Source organism: Arachis hypogaea, chromosome 6 (genome assembly GCF_003086295.3).
Source record: "Arachis hypogaea cultivar Tifrunner chromosome 6, arahy.Tifrunner.gnm2.J5K5, whole genome shotgun sequence".
NCBI classification, from domain to species: Eukaryota; Viridiplantae; Streptophyta; class Magnoliopsida; order Fabales; family Fabaceae; genus Arachis; species Arachis hypogaea.
In genome coordinates, this window is record NC_092041.1 from 14,823,020 (window position 1) to 14,835,958 (window position 12,939).

The following is a 12,939-nucleotide window of genomic DNA, read 5'->3' on the forward strand; positions in this document are numbered from 1 at the left end:
ATTTCTAGACTTTACTATGAGTTTGTGTGTTTTTCTGTAATTTCAGGTAATTTCTGGCTAAAATTAAGGGATTTGAGCAAAACTCTGGAAAAGGCTGACAAAAGGACTGCTGATGCTGTTAGAATCTGACCTCCCTGCACTCGAAATGGATTTTCTGGAGCTACAGAACTCCAAATGGCGCGCTCTTAACGGCGTTGGAAAGTAGACATCCAGAGCTTTCCAGCAACATATAATAGTTCATACTTTATTCGGGAATTGACGACGTAAAGTGGCGCTCAACGCCAAGTACATGCTGCTGTCTGGAGTTAAACGCCAGAAACACGTCACAACCCGGAGTTGAACGCCAGAAACACGCTATAACTCAGCGTTCAACTCCAATAAAAGCCTAAGATCGTGGATAGATCAAGCTCAGCCCAAACACACACCAAGTGGGCCCCGAAAGTGGATTTATGCATCAATTACTTACTCATGTAAACCCTAGTAGCTAGTTTAGTATAAATAAGACTTTTTACTAGTGTATTAAGAGTCTTTTGACCACGTTTTATCTTTGGTCTCAGTTTTGTTTTATTCTTCATCTTAGGAGGCCATTGATAACGTTTTTGGGGCTGGCCATTCGGCCATGCCTGAACCTTTCACTTATGTATTTTCAACGGTGGAGTTTCTACACACCATAGATTAAGGGTGTGGAGCTCTGCTGTACCTCAAGTTTCAATACAATTACTATTATTTTCTATTCAATTCTCTTTTATTCTTATTCTAAGATATACATTGCACTTCAACTTGATGAATGTGATGAACCGTGACACTCATCATCATTCTCACCTATGAACGCGCGTGACTGACAACCACTTCCGTTCTACCTTAGGCCGGGCGCATATGTTTTAGATTCCCCAACAGAATCTTCGTGGCATAAGCTAGATAGATGGCATCATTCATGGGAATCCGGAAAGTCTAACCTTGTCTGTGGCATTCCGAGTAGGATTCCGGGAATCCGGAAAGTCTAACCTTATCTGTGGTATTCCGAGTAGGATTCTGGGATTGAATGACTGTGACGAGCTTCAAACTCCTGAAGGCTGGGCGTTAGTGACAGACGCAAAAGAATCAAGGGATTCTATTCCAACCTGATTGAGAACCGACAGATGATTAGCCGTGATGTGATAGAGCATAGGACCATTTTCACTGAGAGGATGGGATGTAGCCATTGACAACGGTGATGCCCTACATACAGCTTGCCATGGAAAGGAGTAAGAAGGATTGGATGAATGTAATAAAAAAGTAGAAATTCGAGAGGAGCACAGCATCTCCATACGCCTATCTGAAATTTTCACTATTGATTTGCATAAGTATTTCTATCCTATTTTATTTTCTGTTTATTATTAATTTTCGAACTTATCATAAACCATTTAATCTGCCTAACTGAGATTTACAAGGTGACCATAGCTTGCTTCATACCAACAATCTCTGTGGGATCGACCCTTACTCACGTAAGGTATTACTTGGATGACCCAGTACACTTGCTGGTTAAGTTGAACGGAGTTATGATCACACCAGGGATTATTAAGATCCCAATTTATCATACCATGATCTCTTTGGAGTATTTTTGATAGAGCCAATATTTAATTTTCATACAAGTACAAAGAGACCAACTTTGAGGATCACAATTTCGTCCACCAAGTTTTTGGTGCCGTTGCCGGGGATTGTTCGAGTATGGACAACTGACAGTTCATCTTGTTGCTCAGATTAGGTAATTTTCTTTTCAAAATTTTTCAAAATTTTCTTTTCTTTTTCGTTTTTTTCCAAAAATATTTTCGAAAAAAATTAATAAAAATCCAAAAAAATCATAAAATCATAAAAATAAAAAATATTTTGTGTTTCTTGTTTGAATCTTGAGTCAATTTTTAAGTTTGGTGTCAATTGCATGCTTTAAAAATTTTTCTTGCATTTTTTCTAAAATTTATGCATTCATGGTGTTCTTCATGATCTTCAAGTTGTTCTTGACAAGTCTTCTTGTTTGATCTTGATGATTTCTTATTTTGTGTTGTAGGTTGTTTTTCATATGCATTTTTGCATTCATAGAGTCCATGCCTTAAAGATTTCTAAGTTTGGTGTCTTGCATGTTTTCTTTGCATCAAAAATTTTTCAAAATTATGTTCTTGATGTTCATCATGATCTTCAAAGTGTTCTTGGTGTTCATCTTGACATTCATAGTATTCTTGCATGCATCTTGTGTTTTGATCCAAAATTTTCATGTTTTGGGTCATGTTTGTGTTTTTCTCCCTCTTCATTAAAAATTCAAAAATAAAAAAAAATTCTTTTCCTTATTTCTCTCCAAATTTTCGAAATTTTGGGTTGACTTGATCAAAAATTTTTAAAATTAGTTGTTTCTTACAAGTCAAGTCAAATTTTCAATTTTAAAAATCTTATATTTTTAAAATCTTTTTCAAAAATCATATCTTTTTCATTTTTTTCTTATTTTTCGAAAAATTCCAAATATCTTTTTCAAAATTTTTCAAAATCTTTTTCTTATCTTTATATCAAATTTTCAAAAATTAGCTAACAATTAATGTGATTGATTCAAAAATTTGAAGTTTGTTACTTTCTTGTTAAGAAAGGTTCAATCATTAAATTCTAGAATCATATCTTGTAGTTACTTGTTAGTTAAGTAATTAATTTTAATTTTAAAAATTAAATCTTTTTCAAACATATCTTTTTATCACATCTTTTTATCTTATCTTTTTATCATATCTTTTTCAAAATTTTATCTTTTTCAAATTTTGATTTCAAAATATCTTATTTTATCTTATCTTCTTATCTTTTCAAATTTGATTTTAATATCTTTTTCAACTAACTATTTGACTTTTTGTTTGTTTCTTATCTTTTTCAAAACCACCAAACTACTTTTCCCTCTCTAATTTTCGAAAATATCTCATCTCTTTTTCAAAAATTCTTTTTTGTTTTAATCTTTAATTTTAATCTTATCTTATCTCTAATTTTCGAAAATTACTAACCCCTTTTTAAAATTATTTTCGAATTTTCTACCTCTTCTCTCTTATTCTATTTAATTATTTATTTACTAACACTTCTCTTCACCTCTCTTCATCTAAATATCCGAACCCACTCTTCTTCACTCTTCTCCCCTTCTTTTTCTACTAACATAAAGGAATCTCTATACTGTGACATAGAGGATTCCTCTTTCTTTTCTTGTTTTCTTCTCTTTCATATGAGTAGGAACAAGGAAAAAGGCACTCTTGTTGAAATTGATCCTGAACCTGAAAGGACTCTGAAGAGAAAACTAAGAGAAGCCAAATTACAACAATCTAAAGGTAATCTTTCAGAAATATTAGAACAAGAGAAGGAGATGGCAGCCGAACCCAACAACAATAATGCAAGGAGAATGCTTGGTGACTTCACAAAACCAACGTCCAAATTTGATGGAAGAAGCATCTCCATTCCTGCCATTGGAGCCAATAATTTTGAGCTGAAACCTCAGCTAGTTCCCTTAATGCAACAAAACTGCAAGTTCTATGGACTTCTATCTGAAGATCCTTATCAGTTTTTAACTGAGTTCTTGCAGATTATGAGACTGTTAAGACGAATGGAGTAGATCCTGAAGTCGGTCCAAGAAAGAGGGTTACGAAATAACTTAGAAGAGATCGACATAAAGAAGTCGGTCTCCTACAACGGACAAGTTATAAAAGTAATCCCTGAAAGAGATCTGACAAAGGTCCAAGAAAGAGGATTACAAAAATAACTTGGAGAAGGGACTGACGTAAAGAAGTCATCCCATAAACAAAAAGTTATAAAAAGTAATCCCTGAAAGAGACCTGACAGAGGTCCAATAAAGAGGATTACTAGAAATAACTTAGAAGCGACCGACATGAAGAAGTCGGCCCAAAGCTACAGCTTGGACCGACAAGAAGAAGTCGGACCAACGAAAACCACAGCTTGGACCGACAAGAAGTCGGACCAACGAAAGCTACAGCTCGTCGACACGAGAAATTGGACCAACGAAAAGCGTGCGCTAAAAGGGACATAGCTTTGCCCAAAAAGCCACGGCTCCATGACAAGGCTATCAAAATTGTTCAGACCAACTAAAAAGGTTCTACCAAAGAACACTAAAAAGTCGTTGGACAAGTTAGCCCCAAGGACCACCTCAACCAAGCAGAAAGTGGACAAAACCGGCAGTGATCAAAAGAGGTCGGACAACAAAATACCGACACTCTACAAAGATCCACAAAGGGGACAAAGACATCTCGCAACGGCCAGAGGAATGCCAGGAATGCTTTGCTAAAAGGTACGAAGTCTTGAAAAAAGACACTACTTAAAAGGCAAAAGCACAAATCAAAACGGCGCTAAAAAGTCATCCAAACAGACTATAAAAGGTTTCCCATCAGGAACTATACCTAAAAAGTTGTTGGATTATGACTAAAAAGCCCGAACAGTGAAGACAAACAAGTCGGAAGAAGGCTGAAAAGACCTCTCAACAAACTAAAAAAGGCAAATGCCAAACTCGCACAAGATAAAAACTACTCAAGATCGACCAAAGTCAGGATGCTTGAGTACGACTTCCCCCAAAGAGAGCACGATCTCACGGAAAGATCGAACTCAAGCAGGGGCAAAGTCGTACAGGTCGACGTCAGCTAAGAAGAGGCGCAAGTACAAATCTCAAAAAAAAAAAAAAAAGAAGAACAAGCCAAAAGGTTAAGAAAAAACCTTAAGGCTCAAAAGTGCTTAGCTAAAAGGGATACAACTCCACTCAAAGAAGGCACAATCTCAAACAGGGCTACGTACGTCATCCGAGACTAAAAAGGTTCTATACAAAGAACACTAAAAAGTCATCAGACAAGTCACTAAGAGTCCGGATATCAAGCCGCAAGGATAACTTCACCAAAGCAGAGGGTTGTCAACACAAACTTAAAGCAAGGCGTGATCCAGAAGGCAAGGGTAGAAAACCCACGCTACCACTCAAAAGAGGTTGGACTGTGAAGCACCAAACCTCTAGAAAATCTACAAAGATTGCAAAGCAATGAAGAAACAAGCCAGACAGATGCTTGAGCACGACTTCCAAAGAGATCGACGCTCTGAAAAGCATGATCTCATGGAAAGATCGAACTCAAGCAGGGGCACTGTTCATACCCTGGGTCAAGCTGTCCGACCCGGGATGCTTAGCGACAAGCTGACCGACCTCTTCAGGTCAAAATGCCCGACCTCTTCTCAAAGAGCTCGGCCAAATGCCTGACCTCTTCTCAAAGAGCTCGGCCAAATGCCTGACCTCTTCTCAAAGAGCTCGGCCAAATGCCCGACCTCTTCTCAAAGAGCTCGGCCAAATGCCCGACCTCTTCTCAAAGAGCTCGGCCAACTCGCCAAAGGAGCCCAAAGCAGGCCCAAAACAAAGGAACACAGCCCAACCTAAAGGCAGCTAAAGCCCAGAAAGATAATGGCGGTTCCCTTGAAGATAAGATGACCTCACTTAAAGATAAGGTAAAGATAAGATAAGATAACTAACTTATCTTATCCACAAGAGGCCACATCTCACCATTATAAATACACTGGAGCACCCAGGTATAACTCATACTCTGATTCTACATAAAACCTGTTTAATACCCATGCTAACTTAAGCATCGAAGTCTCTTGCAGGTACCCCCCACCCTCCGGTGACGAAGGATCAGCAGTGCAACCAGTCCAACAAGTCGGACGCGGCAGCTCTGGCCACCATCTACAAGTCGGACGCGGCGGCTCCGACCACCATCAACAAGTCGGACACAACAGCTCCGACCAGCACAGAAGATCTCATCCGAGATCGACCTACAGTTTCAGGTTACCCTCGGAACAACAGGCTTATGCTTTTCCCTTTTGCTGTAAGAGATAGAGCTAGAATATGGTTGGATTCACAACCTAAGGATAGCTTGGACTCCTGGGAGAAGCTGGTCACGGCCTTCTTGGATAAATTCTTTCCTCCTCAAAAGCTGAGCAAGCTTAGAGTGGATGTTCAGACCTTCAAGCAAAAAGATGGTGAATCCCTCTATGAAGCTTGGGAAAGATACAAGCAGCTGACCAAAAGGTGTCCATCTGACATGTTTCCAGAATGGACCATATTAGATATATTCTATTATGGTCTATCTGAGTTTTCGAAAATGTCATTGGACCATTTTGCAGGTGGATCCATTCACCTAAAGAAAACACCTGCAGAAGCTCAAGAACTCATTGACATGGTTGCAAATAACCAATTCATGTACACTTCTGAGAGGAATTCTGTGAATAATGGGACACCTCAGAGGAAGGGAGTTCTTGAAATTGATGCTCTGAATGCCATATTGGCTCAGAACAAAGTTTTGACTCAGCAAGTTAACATGATTTCTCAAAGTCTGAATGGATGGCAAAATGCATCCAACAGTACTAAAGAGGCAGCTTCTGAAGAAGCTTATGATCCTGAGAACCCTGTAATAGCAGAGGTAAATTACATGGGTGAGCCTTATGGAAACACCTATAATTCATCATGGAGAAATCATCCAAATTTCTCATGGAAGGATCAACAAAAGCCTCAACAAGGCTTTAACAATGGTGGACGCAATAGGCTGAGCAATAGCAAAACCTTTTCCATCATCTTCTCAGCAATAGACAGAGAATTCTGAACAAAACACTTCTAATTTAGCCAATTTAGTCTCTGATCTGTCAAAGGCCACGTTTAGTTTCATGAGTGAAACAAGATCCTCCATCAGAAATCTGGAAGCACAAGTGGGCCAGCTGAGTAAGAAAGTCATTAAAACTCCTCCCAGTATTCTCCCAAGCAATACAGAAGAGAATCCAAAAGGAGAGTGCAAGGCCATTGATTTAATCAATATGGCCGAATGCACAAGGGAGGAGGAGGACAAAAATCCTAGTGAGGAAGACCTCCTGGGACGTCTCTCAAGCAAAAAGGAGTTTCCTATCAAGGATACAAAGGAATCTGAGGCTCATATAGAGACCATAGAGATTCCGTTAAATCTCCTTCTGCCATTCATGAGCTCTGAAGACTATTCTTCCTCTGAGGAGGATGAAGATGTGACTGGAGAGAAAGTTGCTCAATATTTAGGAGCTATCATAAAGCTGAATGCCAAGTTGTTTGGTAATGAGACTTGGGAAAGTGAACCTCCCTTGCTCATTAATGAACTAGATACCTGGATTCACCAAATTTTACCTCAAAAGAGACAAGATCCTGGAAAGTTCTTAATACCTTGTACCATAGGCACCATGACCTTTGAAAAAGCTCTATGTGATCTGGGGTCAGGCATAAATCTTATGCCACTCTCTGTAATGGAGAAGCTGGGGATCATTGAGGTACAACCTGCCTTGTTCTCCTTACAATTGGCAGACAAGTCATTGAAACAAGCTTATGGAATAGTAGAGGACGTGTTAGTAAAGGTTGAAGGCCTTTACATCCCTGCTGATTTCATAATCTTAGACATTAGGAAGGAAGATGATGAATGCATCATCCTTGGAAGACCTTTCCTAGCTACAGCAGGAGCTGTGATAGATGTCAACAGAGGTGAATTAGTCCTTCAATTCAATGGGGACTACCTTGTGTTTAAGGCACATGGCCATCCCTCTGTGACAAAAGAGAGTAAGCATGAAGAGCTTCTCTCAGTTCAGAGTCAAGAAGAACCCCCACAGTCAAACTCTAAGTTTGGTGTTGGGAGGCCACAACCAAACTCTAAGTTTTGTGTTAAGACCCCAAGTTTGGTGTTAAGACCCCATATCCAAACTCTAAGTTTGGTGTTGGGGCTATACAACATTGACCTGATCACCTGTGAGGCTCCATGAGAGCCCACTATCAAGCTAATGACATTAAAAGAGCGCTTGTTGGGAGGCAACCCAATTTTATTTATCTAATTTCTATTTTATTTTATTTTATTGTTATTTTGTGTTTTATTAGGTACATGATCATGTGGAGTCACGAAAAAAATATAAAAATTAAAAACAGAATCAAAAACAGCAGAAGAAAAATCACACCCTGGAGGGAGGACAGACTGGCGTTCAACGCCAGTAAGGAGCATCTGGCTGGCGTTCAACGCCAGAACAGAGCATGAATCTGGCGCTGAATGCCAGAAACAAGCAACATTCTGGCGTTTGAACGCCAGGAATGTGCCTTGAGAAAAGCTGGCACTGAACGCCAGTAACAAGCATGGAACTGGCGTTCAACGCCAGAAACATGCTACACATGGGCGTTGAACTCCCAAAACATGCTACACATGGGCGTTGAACGCCTAGAACATGCTACACATGGGCGTTGAACGCCCAGAACGTGCATCACCTCGGCGTTTAAATGCCAGAATGGTATGCAAAGGCATTTTGCATGCCTATTTGGTGCAGGGATGTAATTCCTTGACACCTCAGGATCTGTGGACCCCACAGGATCATCTCAGAATCTGTGGATCCCACAGGATCCCCACCTAACATATTCCCACCTTACCTCCTAATCCTATAACACTCTTCCCCATATCACACTTCCCAACAACTTCAATCTCTCTTCCCAATTACCCCCTTCACCACTCACATCCATCCACTCTTCCCCATAAACCCCACCTACCTTCAAAATTCAAAACCACTTTCCCACCCAAACCCACCCTAAATGACCGAAACTACACCCTCTCCCCTCCCTATATATACCCTTCCATTCTACTTCATTTTCACACAACACAACCCCCTCTTCTATATCTTGGCCGAAACCTACACTCCCCCTTCTCCTCCATATTTTCTTCTTCTTCTTCTTCTTCTTCTTCTCTTTTTTCTTCTCTTGCTCGAGGGCGAGCAATATTTTAAGTTTGGTGTGGTAAAAGCATAAGCTTTTTGTTTTTCCATTACCATCAATGGCACCTAAGGCCGGAGAATCCTCTAGAAAAGAAAAAGGGAAGACAAAAGCTTCCACCTACGAGTCATGGGAGATGGAAAGATTCATCTCCAAAAGCCATCAAGACCACTTCTATAATGTTGTGGCAAAGAAGAAGGTGATTGGTGCACGAAATTGCAATCACACTTTTGCAATCCCGCACAACTAACCAGCAAGTGCACTGGGTCGTCCAAGTAATACCTTACGTGAGTAAGGGTCGATCCCACGGAGATTGTCGGCTTGAAGCAAGCTATGGTTATCTTGTAACTCTTAGTCAGGATATCAGAAATTATCAGGATTGATTGTGAAAAGCAAAAGAACATGAAATAAGTACTTGTTTTGCAGTAATGGAGAATAGGTTGAGGCTTTGGAGATGCTCTGTCTTCTGAATCTCTGCTTTCCTACTGTCTTCTTCTTCAAGCACGCAAGGCTCCTTCCATGGCAAGTTGTATGCAAGGGTTTCACCGTTGTCAGTGGCTACCTCCCATCCTCTCAGTGGAAATGTTCAACGCACCCTGTCATGGCACGGCTATCCATCTGTCGGTTCTCAATCAGGTTGGAATAGAATCCAGTGATTCTTTTGCGTCTGTCACTAACGCCCAGCCCTTAGGAGTTTGAAGCTCGTCACAGTCATTCAATCATTGAATCCTACTCAGAATACCACAGACAAGGTTTAGACCTTCCGAATTCTCTTGAATGCCGCCATCAGTTCTAGCTTATACCACGAAGATTCTGATTAAATAATCCAAGAGATATCTACTTAATCTAAGGTAGAACGGAGGTGGTTGTCAGGCACACGTTCATAGTTGAGAATGATGATGAGTGTCACGGATCATCACATTCATCCGGTTTAAGAACAAGTAATATCTTAGAATGGAAGCAAGCATGATTGAATGAAAAACAGTAGTAATTGCATTAATCCATCAAGACACAGCAGAGCTCCTCACCCCCAACCATGGGGTTTAGAGACTCATGCCGTGGAAGGTACACAAAGAAACGTGTAAAGTGTCATGAGGTCTAGATACAATGTCAAAAGATCCTATTTGTAGAAAACTAGTAGCCTAGGGTTTACAGAAATGAGTAAATGACAGAAAAATCCACTTCCGGGCCCACTTGGTGTGTGCTTGGGCTGAGCATTGAAGCATTTTCGTGTAGAGACTTCTCTTGGAGTTAAACGCCAGCTTTTGTGCCAGTTTGGGCGTTTAACTCCAATTTTTATGCCAGTTCCAGCATTAAACGCTGGAAATTCTGAAGCTGATTTGCAACGCCGGTTTCGGCCATTAAATCTCGGGCAAAGTATGGACTATTATACATTTCTGGAAAGCCCAGGATGTCTACTTTCCAACGCCGTTGAGAGCGCGCCAATTGGGCTTCTGTAGCGCCAGAAAATCCACTTCGAGTGCAGGGAGGTCAGAATCCAACAGCATCTGCAGTCCTTTTCAGCCTCTGAATCAGATTTTTGCTCAGGACCCTCAATTTCAGCCAGAAAATACCTGAAATCACAGAAAAACACACAAACTCATAGTAAAGTCCAGAAAAGTGAATTTTAACTAAAAACTAATAAAAATATAATAAAAACTAACTAAAATATACTAAAAACATACTAAAAACAATGCTAAAAAGCGTATAAATTATCCGCTCATCACAACAACAAACTTAAATTGTTGCTTGTCCCCAAGCAACTGAAAATCAAAATGGAATAAAAAGAAGAGAATATACTATAGACTCCAAAGTTTCAAAGAAACTTAGCTCCAATTAGATGAGCGGGACTAGTAGCTTTTTACTTCTGAACAGTTTTGGCATCTCACTTTATCCTTTGAAGTTTAGAATGATTGGCATCCATAGGAACTCAGAACTCAGATAGTGTTATTGATTCTCCTAGTTAAGTATGATGATTTTTTAACTTAGCTACTTTATGAGTCTTGGCCGTGGCCCAAAGCACTATGTCTTCCAGTATTACCACCGGATACATACATGCCACAGACACATAATTGAGTGAACCTTTTCAGATTGTGACTCAGCTTTGCTAGAGTCCCCAATTACAGGTGTCCAGGGTTCTTAAGCACACTCTTTTTGCCTTGGATCACAACTTTATTTCTTTCTTTTTCTTTTTTTTCTTTTTCTTTTTTTTTCATCGTTTTTTTTTTGCATTCAATGCTTTTTCTTGCTTCAAGAATCAATTTGATGATTTTTCAGATCCTCAATAACAGTTCTCCTTTTCCATCATTCTTTCAAGAGCCAACAATTTTAACATTCTTAAAACAACAAATTCAAAAGACATATGCACTGTTCAAGCATTCATTCAGAAAACAAAAAGTATTGTCACCACATCAAACTAATTCAACTAGTTTCAGAGATAAATTCGAAATCCTGTACTTCTTGTTCTTTTGTAATAAAAACATTTTTCATTTAAGAAAGGTGATGGATTCATAGGACATTCATAGCTTTAAGGCATAGACACTAAGATACTAATAATCATGTAATAAGACACAAACATAGATAAACATAAGCATAAAAATTCGAAAAATAGAAAATAAAGAACAAGGAGATTAAAGAACGGGTCCACCTTAGTGATGGCGGCTTGTTCTTCCTCTTGAAGATCTCATGGAGTGCTTGAGCTCCTCAATGTTTCTTCCTTGCCTTTGTTGCTCCTCTCTCATGATTCTATGATCTTCTTTAATTTCATGGAGGAGGATGGAATGTTCTTGGTGCTCCACCCTTAGTTGTCCCATGTTGGAACTCAATTCTCCTAGGGAGGTGTTGATTTGCTCCCAATAGTTTTGTGGAGGAAAGTGCATCCCTTGAGATGAATCTCTCCATCTCCCATGGCTCGTAGGTGGAAGCTTTTGCCTACCCTTTCCTCTTTCTAGAGGTTTCTCCGGCCTTAGGTGCCATAAATGGTTATGGAGAAACAAAAAGCAACACTTTTACCACACCAAACTTAGAAGGTTTACTCGTCCTCTAGCAAAAGAAGAAAGAAGAGAGAGAGAGTGGTGGAGTAGGTGGGAATCCTGTGGGGTCCACAGATCCTGAGGTGTCAATGATCATTCATCCCTGCACCAAGTGGCGAGCAAAAATGCTCCTTCTACCAATCCTGGCGTTAAACGCCGGGCTGGTGCCCATTTCTGGCGTTTAACACCAGCTTGGTGCCCATTCCTGGCGTTTAACGCCAGTCTGGTGCCCCTTTCTGGCGTTAAATGCCCAGAATGGTGCCAGACTGGGCGTTAAACGCCCATTTGCTGCCTTTACTGGCGTTTAAACGCCAGCAAGTTTTCCTCCAGGGTGTGCTGTTTTTCTTTCTATTTTTCATTCTATTTCTGCTTTTTCAATTGATTTTGTGACCTTCCATGATCATCAACCTATAGAAAACATAAAATAACAAGGGAAAATAATAAATATAACATTGGGTTGCCTCCCAACAAGCGCTTCTTTAATGTCAGTAGCTTGACAGTAGGCTCTCATGGAGCCTCACAGATACTCAGAGCCATGTTGGAACCTCCCAACACCAAACTTAGAGTTTGAATGTGGGGGTTCAACACCAAACTTAGAAGTTAGTTGTGGCCTCCCAACACCAAACTTAGAGTTTGACTGTGGGGGCTCTGTTTGACTCTGTTCTGAGAGAAGCACTTCATGCTTCCTTTCCATGGTTACAGAAGGGGAACCTTGAGTCTTATAGTTTGCATTGTCTGTAAGCCACGGAGCTTCCTGAATAGCAAATAATTGCTCATCCGGAAAGGTTTCAGAGATCTCAGTAGGAGGGAGGGATGCTCCTGCTACTGGTTCTATCCGGGACAGGTGATCAGCTACTTGATTCTCTGTCCCTTTTCTATCTCTTATTTCTATATCAAACTCTTGCAGAAGCAACACCCATCTTATGAGCCTGGGGTTTGAATCCTGCTTTGTGAGTAGATATTTAAGAGCAGCATGGTCAGTGTACTCAATCACTTTTGATCCTACTAAATAAGATCTGAACTTGTCAATGGCATAAACCACTGCAAGTAGCTCCTTTTCTGTGGTTGTGTAGTTCTTCTGTGCATCATTTAGAATACGGCTACCATAATAAATGACGTGCA